The sequence below is a fragment of the Pseudophryne corroboree genome, chromosome 5 (genome assembly GCF_028390025.1).
Source record: "Pseudophryne corroboree isolate aPseCor3 chromosome 5, aPseCor3.hap2, whole genome shotgun sequence".
NCBI lineage: Eukaryota > Metazoa > Chordata > Amphibia > Anura > Myobatrachidae > Pseudophryne > Pseudophryne corroboree.
The window spans coordinates 440,751,571-440,769,054 of NC_086448.1; the positions used below are offsets into that span (position 1 = coordinate 440,751,571).

General features: G+C 44.7%; 1 protein-coding gene and 1 pseudogene across 37 annotated transcripts in view; both read left to right on the forward strand.

Annotated features, from left to right (window-relative positions):
* Positions 1 to 17,484, forward strand: part of LOC134927837 (uncharacterized) — a 1,188,393-nt gene that overhangs the window by 480,983 nt on the left and 689,926 nt on the right. The gene's annotated exons all lie outside the window — the stretch shown is intronic.
* LOC134930573 (5S ribosomal RNA) lies at positions 6,686 to 6,803 on the forward strand (annotated as a pseudogene).

Sequence of the window (17,484 nt, forward strand, 5' to 3'; positions counted from 1 at the left end):
CAGGCGGTTGGACAAACGTCTTCTGCGCTCTGCTGGAGACAATCTTGAATGACCTATCTGCATAGGTTCGTCTTTAGACGGAGACGGCTGACGAGGAGGAGGAGCAGAAGAAGACTTATGAACTGTTGATCTGCCTCGCTCCATAGCCCTTTCACAGAACCGTAAGTCAACTTTAGTGCAGAGCGATATGAGCTCATTCAGTTTCGAGGGCAAGTCTCTAGTGGCGAGCTCATCTTTAATACATTCAGACAAACCTTGCCCGAATGCTGCATAGAGAGCTTCCTCATTCCAGGAGACTTCGGATGCCAACCTCTGAAATTGTACTATATACTGGCCGACAGTTCTTGTCCCCTGGCGCAGCCGAAGGATCTCAAAAGAAGCTGATGACATTCGACCTGGCTCATCAAAAATTCGTCTGAATGTTGCCACGAAGTCAGAGTAGGATGACAGCAGGATATCTGATCTTTCCCAAAGGGGCGATGCCCAGTCAAAGACGGAACCACTGAGTAGGGAGATGATATACGCCACTTTAGTGCAGTCTATAGGAAAACTGCTGGGCTGCAACTCAAAGTGGATCTTGCACTGCTTTAGGAAACCCCTGCAGGCTTTCGGGGATCCATCATATTTGGCAGGTGTCGGCAAGTGGAGACGTGGAGGAGAAATGGGTATGGAGGGTGGGGATACCACCGGAGCTACTACTGTCGGCATACTGGACGCCCCTGACCCACGGAGGGTAGCTTGAATTTCATCCAGTCGGGAGGAGAGGTCCTGGAGACATCGGATAACATGGTCCTGTGCAGCCTCCTGATGTTCAAGACAGGCTGCCAGATCTTGCATGGGCCTGGTCCCTTGGACTTGGTCTCCGACCGGATCCATTAGGTTAGTGCTTACTGTCACAACTGAGGGCTGGTGAAGGTAACTGGAAGCCTCAGTTAAAGGGGCTGATGGGTACCAGAATTTAGGAGGAGTGAGTGGACTCCTAGACATGCGTTAGACAGTAGCAGTAAGTGCCCGAAGGCGTGACCACGACAACTGGAGTTATCTTTAGGGATATTTATTAAATAAAAGTCATATAAGGTGCAACGAAACAAATAATAGTCACACGTGAGTATAATACAGCTGGTTAGGACCAGCAATCCTGAATGAGCGTGAAAGTTCAGTACAACACTTGCGAACCCAGGTGAGGTATAACGTGAAGCTGAGAATAGCAGGTGAACTGTAAATAATACTGGGGTGCTCAGGTAAATTATAAATGAAGCTGGGGTTCGTAGATAAACTGTAGGCGAAGCTGGGGTTCACAGGAGAACTGTAGAAGAAGCTGGGGTTCGCAGGAGAACTGTAGAAGAAGCTGGGGTTCGCTGGAGAACTGTAGAAGAAGCTGGGGTTCGCAGGAACACAGAGGGCAACTGAAGAGTGGCTACTGGAAAGCCGGAGCATATTCCTTTTGTTGGCACTGGGTGCGGGAGCAAGATGACAGGCTGCACCACAGGGCTTAAACACTGGAGAGCTGGAACAACACCACAAGGGGAAATCACCGGGGAGTCAGGCTGAACTGCAGGAGAAGTCCACGATGAACTGCACACTGTATTCACAGGATAGACAATGGAAGCACTGACAATCTTCTGGGAGCTGGAACAGGATATTTATACCTGCTGCATAGCAGGGATTGGTCTGGCAATTATGACATGGCTCCAGCAGCACTGAGGATAGGTGAATGGGTATCATGTGTCAAAGTCCAAGATGGCTGCGCTTATTAACAGAACCAGAAGGGGAACTAAGTACTGTGAAGCATGAGTACAAACAACAATGGCGGCGGAGGCCGCAGCAGCCGGACTCCATGCGCCCAGACACGCACAGCGGCCACAGGGATGGAAGTGGTGGCCAGGGCCCACCGAGGACGCGCATCCAGCAGAGGACCACAGGCGCAGCAATGACGGCCGCGACGGGGCTGAGAGCGCCGCACCACCGTGAGTACATTTACTGTAGGCAGTAACCATAACCATAGTTAAAGCCCGGCCCTGGCTCGCTTAGCCAGCCTTAGGAGACATCTGACAGGTAGAAAACGATGTCTCAGTACCCGGATCGTGACAAGCGGCAATGAAGATACATAATAACTTTAAGGACCTGAATGAAAAAGAGGGAAAAAGACAATAATGCAAATATCACTACTTAGCGTCAGTCCTCATCCGATCTAAATGTCGAGGATCCCGATGAGAGTGAGTCCACAAAATTCTTGGCAGCTTGTGGCAATTCAAGAAAATGGGGTTTGCCGTTATGAAAGACACATAGTTTTGCAGGGTACTGAAGTGAAAAACGGCAACCTAATTCAAACTATTTTTTACAGGCTGGGGCGAATTCACGTCGTCTCATAGCCACCACATAGGAAAAGTCCTGGAATACTAGCAGCTTTGCACCTTGATAGCGAAGATCCGTACATTTACGATAAGCCCCCATCAGACGCACTTTATCGGCATAATTCAGGATCCTCAAAATTACTGGGCGTGGGCGATCTCTTGAAATTTGCCTGTCAGGGCCCACTCGATGTACCCTTTCTAGCCGAAACACATCCCAATTCCTGTGGAAGCCACTCAGAAACCAGCGGTATCAGATCTGCATATTTAGCCGACTCTGGGAGGCCGATAATGCGGACATTATTTCTACAAGTTCTGTTCTCTAAATCTTCTAACTTGTCCGCCATAGAGGACACCAACTTCTCCTGGTCAGTCAAACCGCTCTGGTCGTTGCGAGCTCGTCCTCTAAATCCAATATGCGCTGCTCCGCTTCAGAGAGACATTGATTGTGTTTCGTAAGTTGGGTAAGAGCAGAGTCAATAGAATCTTTTAGCGGTAGCTTCTGGTCCAATAACGAGGCCAAGAGAGTGGTAAGTTCCTGAGAGGTTAGAGAGCCAGTGATGGCAGGAGGACTGGCATCATAGGGCTGATCTCTGTCAGCGTCCCTCTGTCGGGTACCAGGAGAGGCAAGTGAGGTGTCTTTACCACGGCCCTTGCCCGTCTGGCCACCCTTGGAACCCCACGGAGGCCTGGCCACATATTTTTCCATAACCACTGTGATGGCGGAGACAAACGAAAATTGCTGGATGCTAACAATGCAAATATTGTATTCCAAAGTATGGCAAATCACTAGGTGTTAGACAGCCTGGACAGCCAGCTGCTGACTATACCAGTAAAAGGTGCTGCTGATATTCCTGTCCGCTGCTCCTCCTTTCCAGCAGCTTCGGTGCGAGCAAGGGGAGAGGTCTGAAGAGGCCGAAGGGGAACCCTGGTGACCAGGGGCAGTATAGTCACCAGGGGCTAGAAACACAACCTGAAGCAGGGAATGAAAGAGAAACGCTGCTTACCCCAGAAGGCACAGATAGTGCAGGGTCAGGAGAGATCGTCACAGCACTGGCTCCCAAAGATGAAATTTCAGGGCCCTCAGCCAAGAGCCCCACTGCCAGATCGTTGCTGCTGTCTATGTAGGCCCCCACCAGCCCTGCAGGGAATGCAGAAAAGGATGCACGTCGGCCGGCGTGCGGCCGAGAAGATCCGGATCGGATCTCCAAACTAGAGGATGCGGCTTCACTCAGGAAGGTAGGCCGCAACCCGTGGGAACCGATTCCTGCATTCCCCGATTCCGTGCGCCTAACTCCTAGTGCCCTGTGCTGTGTTGACCTGATGTAAGTGCGAGATAAGTGCCTGAGCCCACCGTAGCTCCGCTCCCAGGGTGGTACAGGTAAGGGTCCTGGTCTCTTCGCCCGCTAGGCCATGTCCCCGCAAAAACAATTCTTAATCTGGTCTTTGGTATGTTAGGTTACTGAGTAAACATTTTCTGTTTGAGTATGGAGTTACTGTGTAGCTGCTTATAACATAAACATTGCACAGCCAGAAAATATCAGGAAGAGGTGGAAGTTCACTAAACTTGTTAATTAAAATGGTAATGACTTTATCCTTTTTTTTTTTTAATCTCTATATTATTTTTTAAAAGAAAAGGACAAACGTGTGACAGACTGAGAGCAAAAATCGCCAATATCAAAAACATGTTTCTCTATCAGGGTCCACAGTGATCCACAGGATCTACCTTGGGATATATAGTAGTGACAGTGGAACAGGCACTAAACAGTTAAGCTTTTCAGACTACCAGGATGCAATAGTCCAGCCCCCTATATCATCACCTCCCGAATCAGGAAATTAATTTTTTAGTTTGATGTGGCAGAAGCCGGACCACTTCGAATGGTTGGGCTGCAAATTTTTTCAGCAGCCATAAGCTTTGTTATTTTATAGTATTTTTATTTTTATGACTGATCTTTCTATGCTTCTTAAATGTATAAGGTAAAGACACTCCAACAACTCTCCGCCGGGTCGCGACAACTGTTACCTCCGAGTACACTGCTGTTTCGGCGGGCATCAGACTGGATTTACTAGCAAGTCCGTACTGACGATCCCAGGCTGCGGCTGGACAACGGGGAGAAGGTAAGGTGTCTGTTACCGATCAGCGGTATAAGACGCATATAACGCAGCCTTACTGTTCTGGGGTGGAGACAGGGCCGGTTCTAAGAGTTGTAGCGCCCCGGGCAAAATATGGGGGCGTGGCTTCAATTGGGGGGCGTGGTCACGACGCTGCAAGGAAATAAATAAATAAAAATAATACTTACCATCCCCGTTCCTGATCCAGACCCCCTCCGCCGGCGGCACCGCTCTTCTCCCCTCTCTCTTCTCTTCGATCTATGGGAGAGACGTTACGTCTCTCCCATAGAACAGCATAGACACTAGAGGTCAATTATGACCCCTAGTGTCTGTGCCACTATGCTGTGCGGTGCGCGATGACGTCATCGCGCATCGCACAGCAAAGGTCCTCTACACGAAGGGAAACTAGACCGTAGCGTCTAGTTTCCCTTCATGGAGAGGACCTTTGCTGTGCGGTGCGCGATGACGTCATCGCGCACCGCACAACTAAGGTCCTTTCAATGAAGGGAAACTAGACGCTACGCGTCTGATTCCCTTCAAAGCGGGGGGGCACAGCAGGGCACTGCGGGGGGCACAGTGGCGGATCTTGCCCTGGTGCGGCGCCCTCCGGATGGCGCCGGCGCCCTCCGGAAGGCGGCGCCCCGGGAAAAAGTACCGCTTGCCCGTGGCAAGAACCGCCACTGGGTGGAGACTACTGGACAGTCGCTCACACGGCTGACACTTCGGGTGCACCATCACTAGGTCACAGGGATCATAGGTTCTGGGGATCAGAAGAGACCGCAATCCCTGAGGTTGATGTCAGCAGTGGGGAGTAAGGTGCTCCCCTGGTCGCCCCAACCCGCAGTTCATGTCCAGTTTCCTCCAAGTTTCCCGACATGAACTGATATTCCCGCTTCCATCTGAGATGCTTACACAAACAAGGTTCCGTCTAAATTGCTGAGTGGCTGTGTCCGTTGGTGCATTTGTTTCTCCCAGCCGTCTATAGCGGTGTGGTTGAATACGGAGCAGGGCTTAAATCTCCCTGTATCCCACTCTCCTGAGGCAGGTAATATGGCACTGAGTTCCTACCTACCCTAGGGTATTGAGTATTTCATTAGGTGCCTGGTGCAAATGAGTGTCGTAAACATTTATGGTTGTAGTATTCGCTGTGCATCTGAATATGCTATTCTCCAGTATAAGGTAATGCAATGATGTTTCTTCCTACCTACTAATATGTATTGAGTAGTTGAAAAATGTGCTCATATTGTATAATGTATATCTATGTATATAGATAATATGTGTATTAACGCTATCTTTTTGGTGTGACTGCTGACTTTAACCTCTGTTTCTGTTAAACTGTCTCTCTCTGTTATTCAGATCCTCTATGCAGGGGATCTGATTGTACTATAGCATTAAAGTGAGGACGGTCACATTTATGCAAAGAATTTCACTGATTATTGTGGTAATAATTGTTGCTATGTCCAAGAAAATAAATAGTGATGACTACATTAACTTGTTATCCTACTAAGCTGGGTTAACCACCCAGTATATGGTACAAGATGACTGGTAGTGTAAAAACTTTCTGAATAAACAGATCCAGGTCAGGTAGTCGTTAATCCTTAAAAATCTTCTTGGGCAGTTTATGTACAGATGTTGTCTAGATTAGCAGGCACCTGCTACGGTACCAAGTATGGGGTTCCCACTTAACCCTTACGTGCAACATCCCACTGGGATTATGTATCCACTGCAAGTCACATATACAGGAAGTTACTTCTTCGCTGTCACTATTTTCAGAATCAGAGGGTACTTCATGTGAGGAAGCCAAATCCTTCCATTCTGAATATTAGAAGAGGAGCACTCTAATGTAGAAAACCTGATTAATCAGGTAGTTAAATCTAATTGTCAATCAAGGAGGGCCCTGGGTTTAAACGTCCAACAGAATTTTCTAATTCAGTTCAGCTGACGGAAATAATGCAAAAGCATTTGTTACACCCAGTAAGTAATTTAAGATTCCCAAGAAATGGGGTTCTTATTAGCGTTTCCTACTGTGCACTGTTTAAAAGGGAGATTCCTTCCAGGGTAGTTGCACACGTAGTGAGACTAGTGCGCAAATCTACCATATCTCTGCCTACAAAATGATTACAAATATGACAGAAAGATTGATGGGTTTCTTAAGAACTGTTTTTCTTTAGCACAATGTCTAGCCCAGCTATGGCACCAACATCGGTAGCTAAGGTAATGGGACTTACAGCCACACCACACTGGCATGCCCAATCTCCCCTGATTTTGGAAGCACAGCAGTGTTGGGCCTGTTTAGTACTTGGAAGGGAGACCACCTGGGAATACCAGTTGCTGTAAGTTAAAGAGGGGGCAGATGCTTTTGAAAATTAGCTTTTAACAGCTACTAGAAAACAGTTATCCCATATTGCAAAGAAGATGCCATGGATAGGGTACAGAAGCTTCTTAGGCTGTAGCTTCCTCAAAAGCAGCTCGTAGAGCTATCTGGCTATGTGCATGGAAGGCTGATTCGGAATCTGAGAGGTCCTGAAATCATTGCCTGTTGTTGTAAATATCCTGTTTGTCACAAAATTAGATAACATTCTGGTGAAGTTTCCCTCCTTATACAAGGTTAAACCAAATTTCCAGTTTTTCGTCCCTTTTGGGCTTAAAGTAGTGTGAAAGGATAGGTATACAAAAGCACAACCAGACAACCAGCTTCTAAACCAGAAGACAAGCCAATCGGCTTGATGTCACGGGCATCCACCTAGGAGCCCCAGGGCGGGAGGCCGACTTCTATTTGCACAGGTTTGGCAGTAGTCCACCACAGATACCTGGGTGCAAAAAGGGAGTCTCACGGTTATGCTTTTGCCTTCAAGAAACACCCTCTTTAAAGATTCAAATGGGTCCTACTGGCCCATTCTCAATTTGGGTTCTTCGATTCCATATGGAAACCTTGCATTCTATTATATTGGCAATAAAGCCAGGGAATTTTATGTTATCCCTAGATATTCAGGATGCTTACCTACATGTACCCATAGCACCTTCCCATCAGTGCTATGTCAGGTACGCTAGCTATCCTCCAGCAACATTTCCAATTCCAGGCACTACCATTTGGACTGCCTACAGCTCCAAGAGCAATAGCCTGCTTACAGGCTCGCGGCTGGCTCATAAATTGCGCAAAGTTCTCCTTAGTCCCATCACAAGCATCGGGGGGCTGTATTGGATACCAGTCTTCAGAGAATCTTTCTACCTCTGAACAAATAATCCACAATACAGACAAGGATTAAGGGGTTGCTACATAGACGGTGTGTATCCATTCATGCAGCAATGCGAGTTTTGTGATCGATGGTCTCGACAGTCGACATAGTAGAATATGCTAATTTTCATTCAAGGCTCCTTCAACATCTGATTCTCTCCAAATGGAACGGATCAGACGATAAAAGCACGGACTATAATTCTTCCTTTGTAAGAGTGTCAGTCATTAGCTTGGTGGCTACAGACATCCCATCTGGACAGAGGTTGACCCTTTTGGATCTCTGATTGGGAGGTTCTGACAATGGAGGCTAGTCTTCAGGGCTGGGCAGCCATGACGGAACAGTACTTCTTTCAGGGACACTGGAATAACAACAAAGTTGCCTGCCGATCAACATTCTGGAACTTCGGGCCATACATATGGCACTCACCCAGGCAAAAGAAATACTTCATAGCAAGCCGATTCAGATTCGCTCGTACAATGCGACGGCAGTAGTGTACCTCAATCATCAAGGAGGCATTCGCAGCCGAAGGGGTAATGAAGGGGATAAGCCTCATGTTAAGGTGGGCAGAACTTCATCATCCAGCCATGTCCACAGTGTTCATACTGGGAGTCCTCAATTGCGAAGCGGAATTTCTCAGTTGGCACGACAGTCATGCATGCAAATGGGCCTTGCACCCAGAAGTCTTTCAGATTCTGGTAAACAAGTGGGGACTGCCGGAAGTGGACCTCATGGCCTCTCGTCAGAACAACAAAATACCCTCATATGGGTCAAGAACAAAGGATCCCAAAGCAATCTTCGTGGAGGCCCTAGCAGTGGAATGGGAATTTCATCTGGCATATGTTTTTTCACCAATCTTCCTGTTGCTCGGGGTGATTCGAAAATTCAAACAGGTAAGGGCGCTGTGATACTCATAGCCCCGGCGTGGACCCGATGAAATTGGTACACAGATCTGCAGAGGCTGTCCGCGGATACTGTGTAACTTCTGCCTTAATGTCCAGATCTACTCATCCAGGGTCCCTGTCTCTATGAACACCTGGATAGACTGTCTTTGACGGCGCGGTTTTTGAGACATTCATCTTGAAAGCGAAAGGGTTTCACAAGAGGTAATTCAAATGATGCTTGAAGCAAGGAAACCATCCTCGGCTTGCATCTATTACCGGATATGGCATGCGTATTTTCAATGGTGCGCTGCCAGAAAACATGACCCTATGCCTTTTAGAATATCAAGAATTCTAGCTTTTCTTTAAGCAGGAATAGACAAAGGTCTCCGCTTAGTTTCCTGGAAGGTACAAGTGTCAGCATTATCTGTATGGTTCCAAAAGCTAATTGCTAACCTACAGGATGTTCGCACTTTTCTCCTAGAAATGCTCCACATTCATCCTCCTTTTGTTCCCCCTACAGCCCCTAGGATCTAGAAATAGTCCTCACCCGGGTAGGATACAAAGTAGAAGCATTTCATTACCGCAGCCCCACAGAGCTTTAGTCTGCTGGGAGGACAGATACAGCTAAACCCCTCCTTAGGTTGCCATACTCTGGGGGATTAATTACTGGCAAGCGCTGCTTGTCTTCAGGTGTTGTCAGTCCTCTACTGCTTCACAGCGCAACATACACAGTGTGTTCCTCATACTCTGCTTCTCTTGCACAATACATACTTGCATGAAAAGGTACTTATCTCCAGCGCCTGCTGCAAAGTCCACTGCGACGAGACAGGAGTCACGCCACACAGCTTCCACTATGGCGCCAGGCAAAGAGACACCACCTTCATCTCATGTGTCTACTAAATCTGCCCCGGACTGCTCGGACACATCTAAGGCACGCTGCACTACTGACTCACCCATCACCTATACAGACATGGTCGACGCCATTAAGTCGACAGTTGGTCCCCTTCTTACACAAGCAGTTTCTGATATTACTTCACAATTGCAACACCTTTCACATAAAGTTAGTGTTGCGGAAAATAATATTGGTAAACTTTCTCATGATATGGCTCAGTACAAACGGCTATGGTCAAGCTTCAAAAGGAAAATTGTCAGCTTTGGAATAAGCATTGAAAATAGATCTCGTTGAAACAACATCAGGATTGTTGGCCTTCCAGAATCAATTAAAGATCAAGCTCTCTATACATTCAATAGTGTCACTCTGCTGTCTATTTTGGGCATATCTGCTGAATGCAAAGATCTTGTCATTGAACGTATACATCGCATCGGCCCTGTCCGCAAATCGTCTGATCATCGCCCTCGGGTGGTCATTTTCAGATGTTTGAATTACCTCCACAAGGTGGCGCTCTGTACTGCTTCAAGAAAACGTCATCCCATTATGTTGGAGAATACAAAGCTATTATTGTTCCAGGACTTCTATATTGAATTGACCAGAGCCAGCAAGACTTTTTCGTCTCTTTGTTCACGCTTAGTACAAGAAAATAAGAAATTTGCTTTATTGTAATCAGCACACCTTTATCTTTACTCTGGGGATTCGTTTGTGTATTTCCAAGATGTATCTGAAGCATACCTTCGAGAACAAAATCATCCCTCATCCCATGATATTGCTGACCTTTAGTTCGCATTTCTTCATCCAGCTTGCCCTCAGGACACTTATTTGAAAGACTGTTTCTACTTACACCTATTCTGTCTATAATCCATTTGACACATAATGGTTCTCGTATTCTTGGTTTGTAATACAGTTTTCTCATACATGCTTTTTTCAACTGTTTCTAGCAGGAGTCACAATATTCTCTGTGTTTATCTTATTTTCTAACTATATGTATATTATCTCCCCAAGGTCCCCAGGGCCTCTTGTAATTTTTCATACTACCTTACTATTATATGCTGTGTGTCAGGAATCTGCATTTTGCATCACGTCACTTACAGATGCTCTGATGTGCTGGCCTCCGAAGGTCACATCCTCAGCCTGGCAGCATGTTCCATGATTGCCTGCAATGTGCAGAGACTCTTTCCAGTGTGTACCCCGCTTGCCATACAGCTTGTACCCCAATGTATTCCCACCATCTCCAGAGTATGGGCGCTGCCATGACACCTGTAGTCAGCTGACTTGGTGCTATTCACTCCTGTGCACTGGAGCGCTCACATTACTTGATTCTCCAATCCCTGCTGACCAGGGGGTATATAGCCAGAGATCCTGCTCAGTGTCATTGCCTTGAACAATGTGTCACATTCTGTGACCAAGCGTCTCCTGGCTACAGTCTCCTGTCTTCAGAGATCCCCTGTATCAGTGCTCCGTGGAACTACAGGCACCAGCCATCCAGTTCGGTTGCAGCTCCATCTGCATTCTGCTCCAGCATTTACTAGCAGTCTCCTAAGACTCTCCGGTGTCAGTGCTCCGTGGAACTACAGGTACCAGCCGTCCTGTTTGTCTTAAGCTTTAGCGACACTCTGCTCCTACATTCACTTGCAGTAAGAGATTCTCTCCAGGTGCTGAATATTATACTCACCTGTTTGTTATTACTCTGCATCAGCACTGTGCTATTCAACTTACACTAATGCATCCAGTTCAGCTGTCTCTTGCAATATCCTAACCTGGTTCTGTTGTTGTATGCAAGCATTGCCTATTGACTGTGTAGCTCTGTTTCAAGTTCCTATCGGTTTCCAGGTCGATCATCTGTGTTATCAATTGCCTGTACAAATCCTGTTTCAAGTTCCTATCGGTTTCCAGGCCGATCATCTGCATTACATATACAGATCCTGTTGCAAGTTCCTATCGGTTTCCAGGCCGATCATCTGTGTTACCAATTGACTGTGCAAATCCTGTTTCAAGTTACTATCGGTTCCCAGGCTGATCATCTGCATTACTTATCTGCAAAGAACTGTTTCAAATTGACATCGGTTTACAGGAAGATCATTTATATTGCCAAGTATCTGTGTAAAGTTCTGTTTAAGTTATCATCGGTTTGCAGGTCGATTCTCATTTACTTTCAGCTGTTATCAGTTCCCAAACCGACCTATTGCATGTGACTGCTTTTCCAAATACTCTGTCAGCCTCCATGCTGACATACAGTTGTATTTTTTGTCTTTAGGGCTCTCCTAGTGAGCCATTCCGGATCTAGATTTTAGCTATAATATTTTTGCATTATGCATGTGTTATTGTTCTTCACCAAAAGTCCTTTTTCTCATTCAGATACTGCTTTTGGCAGCTGCATTTCTGTGTTTTCACTCTTTTTTTATGTATTCTGCCTTCTCTTTTGTACCATTTTTTACAGTATTCCTGGTGGGTAGGCCAAGGTATTTAACTAACTTTTTGTAATTTCCACATCAGCTATGGCCCCAGTAGATGTTGAAGTCGGTTCTTTAAATGTGGGTGGTATTAATTTTCACCCTACGAACAGAGAATTCACTTGTTTATCCACAGCACACAATACCCTTTTACGCATTGACTACACCTTTCTCTCCTCTCATTTTTTACCTAAAGTCTCGGAAGCTTCCATAGAAAATATCACGGCCTCCGTCCACGCACTCACTTGGTTCTCACTTTCTTTAAAACCCTCATCCCACTGTAACAAACCTTGGCGTTTTCCTACTGGCCTCTCAGATTCTCAGCTTTTCCGTGACAAGTTGCAAACAGCCTGGAATGACTATGCTTTCAATAATGAACAACATGCAAACTCTGATCCCATTTTATTTTGTCAGACAACCAAATCAGTTCTCCGAGGTACCATCATTTCCTATTCTTCTACTGCACGGAAAAAATACGCCCAATCCTATCTCTGCCTACAACAATCCTTGTCTGATTCCTACCAAACTTTTAAGATCCATCCCACACCTGACAATAAAATAGTCTGCAAAGCAGCTAATGCCAAATTTGATGACATGAGTGATATTTATTTGCCATTGAACATAAATTTCACAAATTTGGAAACAAAACAGGTAAATTACTGACGTCCCTTCTCAGAGGTTCTCGCCCACCTTTGATAGTTGATCCTCTTAAGCTGCCAAATGATTACTTAACCAATGATAATGCCAAAGTAGCCCACATAATGAGCTCGTTTTATGAATCCCTATATGCCTCATCGGTTTCTACCAAGGTAACTCCGCCCTTCTCAGATGAGTTTAACACCTCCCTTACCTCTGATCTATTCCCTTCCGAATTCTCTCTCCTGTTCCTCAAGTCCCCACTTCTTATCGGGATACTTTGACTAGTCCGATCTCCCATGAAGAAGTAACTATTACTATTCGACACCTTAAACCCTTAAAAGCTCCTGGCCCTGACGGATTCTCCTCAGAATTTTATAAGATTCTTCTCCGCCTGATTTCAAATCACCTTGTTTCAGCCTACAATGTCATGCTTTCTAATTCCTCTTTTCCCCTGCATTTTAGCCATAATAAAGCTTATCCCTAAACCTGGCAGGGACCTGTCTTCCCCGAATTCTTACAGACCAATCTCTTTTTTGAATCTTGACTATAAAATTTTAACTAAAATCATTGCGAATCGCCTCAAACATATTCTCCCCTCTATTACCCATACTGACCAAACCGAATTTATTGCAGGTAGACATTCCCCGGTTAATGTCTGATAAGTTCTCAAAGTTATTCAATATCTTTCAGACTCCCCCCCCCCCCCTTTTACTGATAATGTTTTACTAGCCTTAGATGCCGAAAAACGTCTTTGATATGATATTGTGGCCCCATCTATTTCAGTCTTTATCACAATTTGGTTTCCCTCCTGTGTTTACAAATTTGCTCAAAGCATTGTATCATGGTTCACCTTCTCAGGTATATTTAATGGCTATTTTTCTACACCTTTCCCTATCGCCAGGGGTACAAGACAAGGATGCCCACTCTCCTCCTTATTATGCACTGTTGCAATTGAACCTCTGGCAATCCGCAACACTCCTTCTGTTACAGGTATTTTGATCACAGACATTGAACTCAAGATCTCTTTATTTGCGGATGATATGCTGCTTTTTCGTTCCAATCCTACCTCTAGCATTCCTGAGATTATGAACCTGATATCTTCCTTTGGCCAATCTTCGGGATATAAAATAAACATAGACAAATCGAAATACTTCCTATTACTTTCACTTCACGCTCGCCTGTATTGGACCCGTCTCATTTCCCTTTTAAAGCAGCTATAGATAGCATTAAATATTTAGGTATTCACATTACCTCTTCTATTAACTCATTATACAAAGCCAACTATACTGTTCTTACTAAAATATCTACATCACTTGATGCATGGTCTTCCCTTCCTTCATCACTTTTAGGCCATTTGACAGTAATAAAAAGTATAATCTTTCCAAAGATATTTTATTCTGTGCAAATGTTACCTATTGGCTTACGCAAATCGGATCTCCTTCGAATTAATACATCTGTGACTCGCTTCCTATGGCAAGGGTAAAAAAGCTAGGATCTCACTTGCTACGTTACAACTTCCCCGATCCCATGGTGGCATGAAAGCCCCAAATCTTCACTATTTTACTCTTGCAGTTTTTTTCAGATATATACGTGATTGGCTTCTGGATACATCATCATACACCTCCCCCTCCCGGGATCAAGCTTTATTTCATCCATATTCACCAGCAGCTCTACTTCATACAAAACCAGCTGACATTCCTAAATCTCTACATAATACAGGTTGAGTATCCCATATCCAAATATTCCGAAATACGGAATATTCCGAAATACAGACTTTTTGAGTGAGATAGTGAAACCTTTGTTTTCTGATGGCTCAATGTACACAAACTTTGTTTAATACACACAGTTATTAAAAATATTGTATTAAATGACCTTCAGGCTGTGTGTATAAAGTGTATATGAAACATAAATGAATTGTGTGAATGTATACACTTTGTTTAATGCACAAAGTTATAAAAAATAATGGCTAAAATGACCTTCAGGCTGTGTGTATAAGGTGTATATGAAACATAAATGCATTATGTGCTTAGATTTAGGTCCCATCACCATTATATCTCATTATGGTATGCAATTATTCCAAAATACGGAAAAATATCATATCCAAAATACCTCTGGTCCCAAGCATTTTGGATAAGGGAGACTCAACCTGTAACATATTATTTCATGATACCTACCATGCATGGCTCACCATTAATAAAAAGCTCATGAGAGATCATTCCAGTTTTCCATACATCCCTCTCTGGGGCATTCCTGCATTTACCCCCTCTTTGACTAATCTTTTCTTTTTTTGCTGGAGAGATAAAGGCTTGTCCAGTGTTTCCAAAGTTTTTGACTCTGGAGGCACAATTTATTCATTTGCAGCTTTCAAGGAACTATACACTTTCCCTAATACGCTGTTCTTTATGTATTTACAAACCTGCCATTATGTATCATCTCTCGACAAAATACAATGTTCCACTAGATCAAAAGATTTAATTAATTCCCTCTTAAATTCTTCACTATCAATACCCTACTGTACCAGACATTTATACTCCCAATTGCTCACCTTAGACTCAGATAAATACTGGGAACTTTCCATATGTCCCTGGACTTCTATGTTCCCTACACTCTCCTCACTCACTTCTGTACATAAACATTTTGATGATGCCTTTCGATACCTACAATCAGCTTATCTACAAGAAGTTAATTTCCGTTTTCTTCATAGGGCATATATCTCCCCTGCCCAAAGGAAACAATGGGTGGCGGAGGAAACGGGTGCTTGTCAGAAATGCCATCACTCAGTTGCTTCCTTTATACACTGAATATGGGAGTGTGGTCTCATTAAACGTTTCTGGTACAAGGTAATGGCATACATTAACACCATATTTAAGATATCTGTTCCCCCTGATATTGTTGCATCTATTTTTCTCCACTTTGGTAATTGGCGAAACGTTGATTTGCAAAGTCTTTCTCTTACCTTGCTGACCACGATTATTACTGTCGCTAAAAAGTAGTTTTACTTCACAGGACTTCCCTAAATGAGGTTAAGCAAAAAGTACTCCAACTAATATATTTTGATAGGCGGTCTTTACTGCTGTCTGATGTTGAACTAAAGAGTGGCAACGTTTTTTGTGCAATGAATCAGAATCAGCTTTATTGGCCAAGTATACTTGCGTATACTAGGAATTTGTCTTCGGTTTGATATACAACAGCCAAGTGGGTAACAGATAAGCAGATGGGGATGGGGGGGGGGGGGGCAAGTAAAGTCATTATCACAACTGAGGGCTGGTGGAAGCTGGAGGCCTCAGTTGCAGGGGCTGACGGGTACGTAAACTTACGAGGTAGGAGGGGACTCCTAGACATCTGCTGAGATGTAGTACCAATTGCCCAAAGGCGTGACCACGACAACAGGAGGTATCTTTGAGGGTTTTTATTAAATCATAAAAGTCAAGAATGTGCAACCAAACAATAAATGTCACAAGTGAGTCTCTGAATCAACACTTGCAAGAACCAGTAATCCGGAGTTTAAATTTCAGTGCCTTATGACATGTGAGAACATAGGTGAAGCATAGAGTGAAGCTGGGGATCGTAGGTGAAGCTTTTAGTGATATTGGGGATCACAGGTGAAACTTTGAGTGATGCTGGGGATCGCAGGTAAAGCTGGAGTGATGCTAGGGATCACAGGCAAATGCTCCACTTCTATGGGGAGTAGTGGAAACAGAGGACTGCCAGAGAGTGGCTGCTGGAAGCCGGAGTTGTACACTCTGCTAGCGCTGTCCCTTATGTCCCTTATGGACTATGAGAAAAGGATTTAAAGGTAGGTATTAAAATCCTATTTTCTCTAGCATCCATAAGGGATATTGGGGAAACTAGTACGATAGGGACGTCCAAAAGCTTCCAGAACGTGCCGGAACGTGCGGAGACTGTTGCAGCACTGCCTGCCCAAACTGGGTATCCTCTTTGCCAGGGTATAAAATTTGTAGAACTTCACAAAAGTGTTCTTCCCCGACCAGGTAGCAGCTCGGCATAGTTGCAAGGCCGATACTCCACGAGCAGCGCCCAAAAAGACCCCACTGATCTTGTAGAGTGGGCCTTTAGAGACTTAAGAATAGGTAAGTCTGCCGACACATAGGCCTGTTGGATAGTAAAGAAAAAGGTTGAAAGCTCTGTCCAGAATAAAGAATATTTTATTTAAAATATTTTTTTTATATTATATTCAACCTTTTTCTTTGTTTCACTAAATATATTGGGATGCAACAAACCAACAATTTGAGGGCAGCAGTCCATAATAAGGAGAGGAGAATTTAAAAAAAAATCATTAGTAGTTTTGAGAGTTGGGACAGCTGACATACATCTAAGTATAGTGCTTTTTTGTATTTAGAATTGTCTGTTGGATAGTAATCCAATGAGCAATGGACTGCCTTGAAGCAGGTTAACCCTTTTTCTGAGCATCATAGAGCACGAACAAAGAATTCGTTTTTCTGACCCGAGCTGTGCGCTTGATATAGATCTTCAAGGAATGCACAGCATTCAATGCCTCCGAAGGAGCAGAAGCATCAGAACTGGACGGAACCACAATAGGTTGATTCAGATGAAACACGGAGACAACCTTCATCAGGAACTGCTGTCTAGTCCCAAGCTCTGCTCTGTCTTCGTAAAAGACCAAGTACGGACTTTCACATGATAAGGCCCCCAATTCTGAAACACGTCGAGCAGAAGCCAGGGCCAGTAACATCACCGTCTTCCACGTGAGGTACTTATCTTCTACTGTCATCAGAGGTACAAACCAGGAGGACTGTAGAAATGCCAACACTACATCCAAATCCCAGGGTGACGTAGGTGGCACAAAAGGTGGTTGTATGTGGAGTACCCCGTTGAAAGAAGGTCTGAACTTTAGGCAACACTGACAATTTCTTCTGGAAGAAAATCTGGACCTTAATG